We start from the raw sequence: 12898 nt of genomic DNA, 5'->3' as shown, positions 1-12898 counted from the left end.
ACCCGGCCTGTGATACATTTATTTGGCTTTATTAGCCTTGTGGCATATACGTATTGGAGGTAATTTGGTTAAAGCTGTTAGGTCCATTATGCAGTGAGCATCATCGGAGGAGGGAGAGGGCTGTTATTAGTGGTTATCAGATGAGAATTATGAATGATAACAGAAGCCCATCTCTAATTTGTGTGGCTAAGGTCTCCATTTAAATTATGCATACAGTGCAGAACCGATAAACAGCGGGGCATCTGTGCAGAGACGTGGCTGCTCCTGTGGCCAGGAAAATACTCCGGTCCCCGCTTTAAAATAAACACACACACACTTACAAACACACACAAATACCCACAGAAAATCAATCCTGAACTGTGCTCGCCCTTTAGTCTATAACAGCTCTATGTGTGTTCCTGTTTGCAGCGGCCTGGACTGTGTCTGCGTCCAGCGCAGTATGGCCCGCTGGTCAGATCTGTGTACGGGATGCTGGGGTCACTCCATTCTGAAGTTCAGCGGGGACATGGATCAGTTTATTGACCGCCAGCTGAATGCAGAGCTCACCCCGGCGGACTGCTCTTACAGTTTACTCTCTCTTCCTGTGACACGCTCACCTCTGCTGAGGCCTGTGAACGCTCAGTGTCAGAGAGTAAACCTGTTTTGTTCATTTCTGTGTAAAATATAAATAAATAAAGTACAAGGGCGAGTAAGACATATGAAGAGTGTTACACAGTCCTTTAGTCTGCAGGGCAGAGGGGTCACCTGAGAATTCTGCTCTCTGCTGTTAACAAGTCTCGCACAGCACTGTCTGGTCAAGCAGAAACACGCATCTGTGTCTGGTCACAAGGACCATGAGAGGAAAACACGAAGACAAAACAGGAGAGAAAGAGAGGAAAAGGTTGCTGCACATAGCCAAAAATAAAATTAAATTAAATTAAATGAAATGAAATAAAATAAAATAAAATAAAATAAGATGTAAAAAAATATATATATAAAAAAAAATCCAGCTACAGACATTAAGAGACTGGTCTTATCTAAAATTTCATGTTGACTTAAGTCTAAAAGTCAAATTACATGCTAATTAATGAAACTGAGTTGAACTGAGGGCTCAAATATAATATTAAAATAGATATTACATAGAAATTTATATTTGTATTTCTGCACATTTAAACAGAGTTGGTAGAAAAGTGTAATATTTACATTTACATTTACATTTACATTTAGTCATTTAGCAGACGTTTTTATCCAAAGCGACTTACAAATGAGGACAATAAAAGCAGTCAAAACTAACAAAAGAGCAACAATATATAAGTGCAAATGACAAGTCTCGGTTAGCCTAACAAAGTACACGTAGCAAGGTATATATACACACATATACACACACACACACACAAAGAAAAACAAGTAGATAGAATAGAAAAAATAGAAAGCTAGTGTAATATTTCCAATTAGAGATTTTTGCAGACATTTTTATCCAAAGCAAATTTATAAAATATTATTATGAAATAATAATTTTTATAATTATGATCAAATTTTAGATATATTTTATCAGTTTGTGAGTTTCCAGTAATTCAAGCACATGACTTTGCCACCACCATACCGTCCAACAGTCGATAGATATAGATATTTGTCCTGAATATTAAAGGGGTCATATGATGCGATTTCTATTTTTACTTTTCCTTATTGTGTTATGTAGCTATTTGTGCATGTATAAGATCTGCAGAGTTACAAAGCTCAAAGTCTCCCACAAAAGGATTTATTCTATCTAAAAGAGAAGGCTGAACCAGACTGGGCTAAAACACCTCGTTCAAACACGCCCCCACATCTCTACGTCACGATGTGGAAATATTTGCGTAATGCCGCCCAAATGTGTTTTTTCAGATGTATTTCCAAGAAAAAAACATCGTCTTATATTCAGGACAATATGGTAGTTTAAGTATTTGCTATTGACTGTTCAAATGCGGAGTTTTGCGCCGTGTAGAGCATCGCGTCGTGTGTGTGTGTGTGCGCGTGAGAGAGAGACAGGGTCACTCACAGTGGAGTCAGCTTTCTTAATCGCGGCTTGTGTACTGCAAATACATACGAGCATCATCACTGTGTCTGTCACGCGACTCTGTTCCCCTTTCGGGCTTGAACTGATGGTAAAACTAAGGACATTATGTACTGTATTTACATTTATGTTGAAAGCTGAAGCTCGCAATTATGGAAAGGGGCGTTATATTTCCGACGCGTTCTCATTTTCTAAAACTTTTTTTTTTACAGTCTGCCTTCAAAGACAATAAAAAGCTTCTGTGCTGCAGCCACACTCATCCACAACACAAACCAACACCCAGTCAGGTGCAAATGGTCAAAAAGGAACCAAATGCATGAGGACTGTATTCACGAGGATCTCAATCTCACCGGTCTCACTATAGTAGAGTAAAACTGCGTTTTGTACAGTATGGCTCCCCCCGTCCTGCACAAGAACTACTGTACAGTTAAAAATAACTGAAGAGCCAGTAACTTTCTGGCTATTGATACAACCTCAACTCCAGCAGTGAGGTCACACACAGTCTCCTCCCCCACGGCCCGTCCACGCACGCTCCCTCGCACATGCAGCCGACCCGCAACTTATCAAAGGCATTAACAACTTTTTGTTAAAAGGCTATAAAGTCTGGCAGAGGTCAGAGTTCACAGCATCAGCTCTCCAGAGCAGAACAGCACGGCTTATGGAATCAGTGTAATGCGTTTAACAGCGCAGAGTTATAAAAATGGAATGTTTAAAAACAAAGAGAGGGAGAGAGAGACAGAGATACACTCCTACACAAGCCCCTGTGTGTGCCGGAAAGGCAGAGCCGTACAACATTGAACAAAGAGCAGCCAGGCTGGCATGATGTGTGTGTGTATGTGTGTACGCAAAAGAGAGAGAGAGGGTAAGAGTTTGCCCGCGGCATGCCGAGATGTCAAAACTGTCTCTCAGTAGCTGCAGAGAGACGCAGACAAAGGCAGAGAGTCAGCCACTGCTGCTATTGATTACTTCTCACTGGAGAGCACTGTGTGAAGAGGGAAGACAATGGAGCAGATCAAACTCACACACTCACCTCTCCACCCCACACAGAGTGCCACCGGCCTCTGCTCTCATGCAAACCACAAAGCCTGCGCTGCACTCGCCAAAAACTCCGCCACATTTCGGAATTAAAGGAATAGATCAGTCGAAAATAAAAATTACACCATTATTCGCTCATTCTCATGTCATTTCAAACCGGTGTGACTTTCTTTCTACTGTGGAACACTAAAGGAGAATGTACAACCCGATCTCATGGAAGTGCGTATAAATAGTACGCCAAATAAAAATGAAAACTCGTGGTATTGATACGCAAAAATGGACCTTGGCGTGTATATGCTACGCGATGGGTAGGATTAGGGCTGTGGGGTAGATGCGTATCATGTGTACGCGAAAACTGCTTATTATATGCACGCCAAACACGTGCGTAGCATATACAGTCCATTTTTGCGTATCAATACCACGAGTTTTCATTTTTATTTGGCGTACTATTTATACGCATTTTCATGAGACCGGGTTCAAATGTACCGGCTGCTTTCTTTTTTAATACAATGAAAGTGAATGGGGACTGGAGCTGTCATGCTTTTAAAAAGACGCAAGAGCTTCATAAAAGTGGTTGTGCGACTCTTTCAATCTAGTCTTCTACAAAAGATGTGTGTGATGAACAGAAGTTATTATTCACTAGCTCTTCTTGGTGAGAGTTTCATTGATCATTTTTCATCTGTTCAATAAATTGGCTCATCCAATTCACAAAACCTTTTTGATATCATTTGTGAGCAAATCATTCAAATGGTTTAGGGAACTGAATGAAGCATTTAATTGAAAAGATCTGACTCAAAAGACAAGCAGACCGAATTTTAAGTTGTTTTTCTCTGAAAATGAGAATCAGCAAACTGGCTCACTGATCACAGCGGTTAACAGCCGACTGGATCAGAAGATTTTTAGAATCAGAATCAGATGAGCTTTATTCACCAAGTGTGCACAAACAAAATGTGTTGTGTTTTCTTGGAGCTCTGGATATACACACTATATACATGCACACATGAGCACAGAAATAAAATTTAAAGAACATATGTATTTTCTTTAATTTAATTTTTATCTTTTATTCTTAATCCTACTTATTTACATTTAATTTAAATAGAATAAAATAATAAATACATTAAAATGAAAACATATTTATATTTTTTTTTTCTTTTTTTATATATTTTCATTACAATTTTATTCTTAATTCTACTAACTTTGACATTTGATATTACTGTTATTACAACTACTTTTATGGCGTTTTTGCACCCTTTTAACTCAACAGCCCCAATCCTTATTTACTTTACAGAATGTTCTTCAAAAATGTATCTTAAGTTTTCTACAGCTGAAATTCATACAGGTTTGGAACCACTTAAGAGTGAGTAAATAATGACCGAAATTTTCCTTTTCGGGTGAACTATTCCTTTAAAAACCCACATTTTACAGCTGCACAGATTAATTTCTCTATATATTCCATGTTCTATACCTAATGAATTACACACATAAAGCTGTCTGGATATTTTAGTATTCAGGATTATAGTTTTGTTGGACACATTGAAGCTATCAGTTGTGGACTGGGCCCCATTAAGGGCACTGATGTGGCTTTTGATGGTCCTTCTGCAGGAGTAATAGCTGTGGAAAACTGCTCTCTCTCCCTTTTTTCACTCTCACTCTATGCCTCAGTGCCAAAGAGCTCTTGTCCAGGCAAACTGTTAATAAAAGGCACTTTAACAAGACTTCACACAGCCCAAAAGCAAACATCACAGATACTCTAGCCCCTGTAAGCAGAAAGAGACTTCACGTTTGCATAACTAAACAGAAACATCTAACAGTGGGTGAACCTGTATCCAAGATAAACATAACTATATCCTTTCATGGCACGGACAGTAAACATCAGAAATGGGCTATATAAACACAATTATGAAAAAAAAAAAGATGCAGCCTCTTTGTCTCTGCACTTTTTTTAATTCAAGCCAATTATAACCCCATAAATGGAGGTGCACCAGGGGTGTGAGGGGGCAGTTTTGGCTGCTGTGTTCAGGATGGAGGGAAAGGAAGGGTGCGCAGGTGCTGATGTGAATCTGGAGGGCATGTCCATTCATCAAACGGCCCCCGCACACAAACAAAATATGCCACGGTAAACATAATCCATACATCAAACTCCAACACCAGCGACCCCATTACCTTGTTCTCTCTCTATTGATGTGAACAGAAGCAGTTGAAGGGACAGGCAGTTTAAAGATCATTCACTTCCCTTGTGTTGCTTCAGCATCCCAGTACCCTCTGCTTTCCTTAAAAATAATATTAACACAAAATACTGCAGCTGTCTTCTAAGGCAGCATTCATGGAACCTCTCCTTCAACAGAGTTTGATGTTTGGATATTGCTAAGCTAATCATCTATTTCTTGTCATCTTCCCAACTTGTGATGAGATACACTTATAAACTAGCTGTTGTCAACAAAAGAGAAGCTTTAAGGGCTTTCTATGGTTTTCCACATTAAAAATAAGTTCAGTGGTTTACCATTTGAAAATTAAGTAATTATGACAGCAATAAATATTAGTATAGTCATCCTGTACTGTCATAATAATAATAATTTTACAATATAATAATATTGTATTTCTCATATATTCTTTTTTATTTTACAGTATTTCACAATATATACAATATTTTACAATAATTAGTTTATTATTATTATTATATAATTTTGATATATAGTTAAACAATTTTGGGAGGGGGTCAATTTTGTGTAGCAAGCAACACAGCTAGCAAGCACAGCAAACCTGGATATTTATTTATTTATTTATTTATTTATTTATTTTTAATGACATTTTAAATCGTAATTGCAAGTGTTTTCAGAAAAAAAGCAATTCGATTATTTTTCCCAAATCATGCAGCTCTATGATAAACAACATAAAAATGCATAGCATTTGAAAATCAATATTTAATCCATTTTTAATTACACTGAACTATTTCAGTAATGAATAAAAAAAATAAATACAAAAATAAAATAAAAATATGTCTATTAGTAATCAATATTAATCTTGCATGATCTTGGGTTTATTTTTTTCCAAAGAGCTTGTTGCAATGCATTAAGGCACATCACAAAGAAAACTATACCATAAAATTCAACCAAATTGAGGTAAAATGCATCAACAGCGTGCCTATGACACCTTAAAACATCACTCACAGGGTTTTAAAGTGAGCAAGTGAAGTGTGAAGGGAAAGTGACGGTTGAAAAGAGGAGGAAGTAGAGGAGTTTGTTTTTCAGTTGGTGTAGTGGGATTTTGTTTTTGAAAGTTCCTGTTTGTGTAGGGAGTGTAATGCTAATATCAAATAAAACACATTATGAGATGCATGTTTTTGCAGTTTCTTGGACATTGTGTGTCTTCGTGCATAGCACATCCAGAAATAGCCTGCTGGCCAAAGTTGTGAGAAATAGTATCGAGTTTGCTCTGTGCTATTTAATACACACATAGCCAGATCACATCTATCCTTAGAAATCCAAGCCAGCTACGGTGACGGTGGGCAGGGTGTAATGAATTCCATGTTGTCTATGTTGAGCCTGTCCTCCTATACATACCGCTCTGGTCTCTCTATGTCCAGCCAGCCTGTCAGTCTGGCCCAGGCCGAGCCGTATCTGGCCTGTGGTTCCATCTGGGGTTCAGATCTCTGACCCCATTCGGGTTACATGTACCACAGTCTGTTCTTCCACACACATACATGAGTGGCAACATGAACACACTCTGAAATGCCAGCCGTCTCATGTAGCACACACACCGTGACCTGTGTATCTGCCACCAAAACAAAGCTTTGAGTGCTGAACATGTACAGTACATACATATGCTGGTTTGCTTAAAGAGACAGTTAACAAAAAAAACTGTCATTATTTACTCACCTGTAAATGTCGTTCCAAATTCTATGACTTTTTTTCTTCTGTGGAACACAAAAGAAGATATTTTAAAGAAAGTGTTTTTTTGTTCATACAATGAAAGTCAATGGGGTCTAGTGTTGTTTTGGACCCCATTTACTTTCATTATATGGACAAAAACAGTTGGAACATTTTTCAAAATGTCTTCTTTTGTGTCTTTCATCTTTCAATCATTAGCAGTTTTGGAATGACAAGAGGGTGAGTAAATAATGATACAGTTTCATTTTTGAGTAAATTATTGCTTTTAATAACAGACACACTGGTATTCAGGAAGGTGTATAACACGCACACACACAGAGAGACACACACACAGCTAACATTTGACCGAAGACTCACATTTGCTGGTCTGTCCCCATGAATTCAGGGGAAGAGCTGGAGATATACACAGCCAGTTCCCTAAAGAGTACTTGGAGAAAACTTCTAGACTGACTATTCAGGTCAGCCACACACACTCACTCACATACAAATAAATGTGACTGCCCTCCGGCAAACACATATTTGAGGAAAAATAAAACTCACCAGGAAATCATTCCACTAAAACTGGTGCTGGGTAATAAAAATGCATAAACATAACTGCGATTGTGTCGTAAACATTTGGTGACATACTGAATACTAAGAGGAGCATAGCAGAATGTTCATATTCACACAAATAAAGATATATAAAAGAATAACATTTTTTTTTTGTCTGTAAAAATCTAAATAACAGCCTCATTTATCATTCAAACAATAAAGTTTAGAAAAGCATAAAGTCGGATCCCAGCCAGTGATTGACAGTTGGTGGCCAGCAGTATGATCCAGTGGACAACTGTTTCAGCTGTGCTGGTCTATGAGGCAGGTGTGTGTGTGTGTGTGTGTGTGTGTGTGTGGCATGGCTGATTAACTGCAGAGCAGACCAGTACTGACCTCTGTTCCCTGTGTCCAAGCTCACCTTTGATACGACACCTTGCATGAGATGGGGAAGTGGGCCGTGCCTCAGATAAGAGGGATTGCTTTTATGATACATTGCTCCAGAAGGAAGGAGTCTACCCTCGCCCTCACAAGACCATTCTAGTGTAGAATATTAAAAACTGTTGTATGTATCCGACTGAATAAATAAATGCTTGTTCCAATGATTAGATCTGATGCAGTGAAACAGAAATTCAACAAAATCAAACAAATCAAAAAGACTGAAACAAATCCAGATCTGTTCTATCAAATCAACAGCAGCAAACTAAATGTCCAGGAGGTTCGTGTTTGTGACTTTTTGAAACATTTATGATTACTTGGACTGCACCAATATAGAATTTCTGGCCAACACCAGTAAGACGATAATTATTTTCATGGTATTGTCAATAACAGGCCAATATTAGAAATCTATACTAATTCTAAAAAACCTCAAATAAATCATTTGTATGCAAGTAAATTTGATGAATTAATGTACATTATGACAAATGAAGGGTCATTTTTCCTTTTGAAATATGCTATAGATGCATTAATATGTCATTTAATATTTTGCATGTTTAAAAAAATTAATTTATTCCTGTGATGGCAAAGCTGATTTTTCAGCAGACATTACTCCAGTGTCAAATTGTTCTACAGAAACCATTATAATATATTGCTTTGGTGCTCAAGAAACATTAAATTTTAAAACAGTTGTGTTGCTTAATATTTTTGTGGAAACTGTTTTTTCAGTATTCTTTGATGATTAGAAAGTTCAAAAAGAACTGCATTTATTTGAAATAGAAATCTTTTGTAACATTATAAATGTCTTTAATGTCACTTTTGATCAGTCTAATGTATCCTTTCTGAATAAAAGCTTTAATTTCTTTCAGAAAAAATCTTGAGGACCCCAATATTTTCCATATTTTATCATTTTCAAAAGCCTAAATTTCCCTGATATTTCCAGGTTTTAATGAATGTTGAACCCTGTTGACCCATGTCTAAATCAAACAATCTATCCAAGTTTCACATCACTCCAGGACTGAATTATGGAGCACAGACCCAACTGATGAATCACTGTTGCTGGGTCAGTGCCGGCCCAGGGTTCACTGACCATCCCTCAGAGTAGAGAGAGAAATCGATGGTGTCCTCTGTTGGCTGAGGGTAAGTGGGTCATACATCAGGGGTCCCGAGTTCAGCGAGCTTCTTAACAAGTGGCGATCAGACAGGCGGTCACAGCGCAGCTGGGCGGACAGTGACAGACTCCACCAAGGAAATGCCCTTGCTATGGCTCACTCGATACGTGACCCTGTCCAGCAAAACACACACAAAGGGCCTTCATGTCCCGTTTAATGCCCTGTTATAGCCCGAGCTCAGCTTAAATGGACTAAATGGTAACAAAATGACCCCTCAAACACATTGATTTCCTCAAAGCGTGTTTTTCCTCAACCTAATAGCGCTTTTCTTGTTAATTTGAACTCCTTTTTTACTTTAAATCACCAACGGGGACCCGCATGTCACGAGCATTATCAGTATTGCGCTTTCATTTTCTTTTGGTGTTTTGTTTTTGTTCTCAAAAGTCCTCCAAGCTAAAGAAGATGATGACGGAATCCAGGCTACAAGGCCAGCTAACCGGTCTAAACTGGTTCTGACACTGGAGGGGGTGCAGCTGGTGGAGAGAAAAGTAGCGTTGTTTTCGCCTTTAGCGAAAAGGAACCTGGAAGCATTTGAGGAATCGGCTGCAGGTACAGTGTAAGAAAGAGAGAGAGAAATCAAGTAAGAGAGGCAGAAAAGCAGACTGAAAATGAGGAGTAGGAAAAAAGACAAGCAGACAACGCGACTGACGAGAGAGAAAGAGAGAGAGAGAGTAGGGTGAAAGGAATTGTAAAGACTAGAGTGAGTGCAGGCTATGACACTGTCTCATCAAACAGCTGGACCTCGCCCAAGTTCATCTGTTAATGGACAACCACCATAGGGCCCCAGCAGCACTCCACCTTCAACCAGCACCTCCCTCACCCCCTCAAACCCTCGCAGCTCGCTCTTTCTCCAAAAAAGAAACAGACGTAGATTATTCTAAAGCCTTTGCCTTTTTGTTGGAGATAAACAAAGTACTTCAGGTTCAGGGCTCACCCTGGGACTCTGACAAAGCAATCTATCATCCTGTCTGGCTCAGCCAGTTTGACCACACTAAGCCCAAGGAGGCTAATGGGCCCACTGGACAATTTTGTCTTTGTGTGGATGCCCCCTCAACTCTGCCACCCCCATTCCAATGCCCCCTCACAGGCACAGATGTGCTTGACCAGGCCCTCTGCAACCTGGATCCATTCCTTCCTCGGTTTTATCACATACAGTGGGGTCCAAAAAGTGAACATGCTTCTATTAGCATTTTTGTAATGTAATAAAATATTTTTAATTGCAGATTATATTATCAGATGATAATTTGAGTGAAAAAATTTAATTAAATGTGAACATGAATTTCAGAATTTTTTTTCGTTTTAGCACTCAAGCTGCATGAATTCACATCAGATTATTACGTTCTCCAGAATGATCCAAAAAGCATATTTGTGTTCTATTAGAAGTAAGAACATCTGATTGAATGATTTGCATGATCAATACGACAAATCTGCATATTTAATAGTGCAGAATCTTCACATTTCTTCATCCTTTTAAATCATAACTTTAGAATTTTCAAAGTACAAAAACATTATTTATTCCCAGGTTTAAATTTGATTTGTATAGCAGATTTTTTACGTGGACACTGTCGAAGAATTAGGAACGAAAAAGAGAGATACAGCAGGGGAGAGAAGAGATAAAAAGAATGGTTAGCATTAGCCTCAGACGTGTCGAGACACATACGGCTTCTGGATTTTCCCTGGAATGACATGCAACGGAGAGAATGAAACTCAAGAGAGGGAAAAGTATAAAAGGACAAGGGAGGGAGAGGGAGAGAAAGCACAGGAGAAAGGGGGAAAAGAAATGGACTTAAGAGTATTTTAGTACTTGCTTGCGGGGATTTTCAAACAGAGGGTGATTTTACTGCAGTTTTTGTCTCGCAAACAAAGACAGCATTATATATTATTTTCATACCTTTCCTCGGTTAGGTATTACATTTATCATATTGTCCAATATTCTTTGCAGTTGATAAATAATGTGGAATATAAAGACATGTCACCCATTCTATTATAAACCTTAGAAAGTTCATCCCCCTCTTTTTGGGATATATTTGTTGAAAAAAAAATGCAATTCTGTTGCCAAATGCTGGGATTATTTCAATAATAAATGTAAAACAACAAAGAACCAAAAAATGTGGCAACATATTTCATTAATTTCTTAATGTTTATAAAATACAACTGACTAAATTTATAATGTGTATCTTTAACTACATTATCTTATGAACAACCAGAAACTACAGTGACTTAGGTCTTATGAGCCACAGAATGGTTCATGAAATTGGACATGCTGAAATAAATTACTTGCAGATCAGTAAACAAGTCAAATTAAATTAGAAACTGCTGCAACTGACATATAAAAATGTTGTGATTTACTAAAAAAAGAACTGACTCATAAGTGTCATTTGCTTGGGAATCAGACATCACTGGTTGCGCAGTGTGTTTTTGATTCACTAAAAAGAACTGGCACATAGGAGTCATAGGCTTGGAAATTGGTCTGCATCGTCTGCATCAATGGAAGAATATACATGTGAGAACTGTAAACAGATTCGAACATCATGAACGTCAAGTATTTATTTTTAAAAAATGGAAATGGTTCTGACTTGCAACTCTTGGTTCCCAGCTATATTCTAGAGTAAACACATAGTGCTCACTTTTCTTCCTTTACAGTAGAGACTATGTCACCTAATTAATATTTATTATCCAGGCTGATGAAATTTATAATATGTCTCCTCCCACTTTTCAGATCGCTCTGTTTCTGCTGACAACTGATACAAGGATTAAGGCAGCCACAACATGAGCAGGTCGTCTATATATCATGCGTGGTCCAAATACACAGGTAAAGCCCCACTGCGTGTTTATGCATGCATGTGTGTGTGTGTCTGTGTGTGTGTTGTATGAGCTCAGGCAACAGACTAGAGACAGCAGCACCCATCAGGGATAGGTTCCTGTTCAGAGCACAAACAGACACGGTTCACAACCCCCACTGTGAAACAAACAGTCCAGAGCCTCTGCCAGGATCTCATCTCACACTTACACACACACACACACACGAGCGAATGCATGCGGCACACAACAGATCACACAAGCTGACTGCAAGCAGTCCAGAGCAAGACGTCTCAATCAAACAACAAACATAATTCCCAAAGGATGACAATACACTCTCTGCTGTACAGGTGCAAAGAGATGGTGACAAAGAGGGAAAAGAGCTTAAAGCTGAATTGAGGACGGAATTAGACACAGATGGCTGAAGAGAAGACCTCAGGATGGAGAGATTGATAAAGTATTTACTCTTTAAGTCCGCAAATCAAGGAGAAAAGAGAACTAATCAACCCGTATTACAGAGATCAGACATGCCGGCCGGGACGAAGTCAAACGGACAGCCAGCGCTTTTCCCCTAAACATGCACAGCCGTTTCGTTCTTTCTTTACCCATTTTGGGACGATAAATTATCCATTAGATTTCATCATATCTTACTAAGGCAATTACATCAAGAAAATGATAGCGCGTGTGGAATCAATTATGCATGCCCTTGGCCGGAGACCAGAGGCTGGGAAGTCGGAAAGGGCAGATCCACTCCGCACATGCACACAAACACGCACACACACACGCATGCATGCAAAGAAACCCATACTACACCACGCTACACACACACACACACACACATACAACAAAAAAAGACCCTGGATCTCACAGATGTGCCCCATCAGTTCATCTTACTGCTTAAAAAGTTCATGCACTTAATAATTTATTTGTGTTCTGGATACGGTTTCCCAGCTGAATATTAACAACTTTGAAGTGTGCTCACAGCCAGGGTAGGGCTAAAGGAGTCCGGA

Source organism: Sinocyclocheilus rhinocerous, unplaced genomic scaffold (genome assembly GCF_001515625.1).
Source record: "Sinocyclocheilus rhinocerous isolate Xijiao unplaced genomic scaffold, SAMN03320098_v1.1 scaffold1868, whole genome shotgun sequence".
In the NCBI taxonomy this organism is placed as follows: Eukaryota; Metazoa; Chordata; class Actinopteri; order Cypriniformes; family Cyprinidae; genus Sinocyclocheilus; species Sinocyclocheilus rhinocerous.
The sequence above is the reverse complement of the archived record's forward strand: the minus strand, read 5'-3'. Positions refer to the sequence as shown.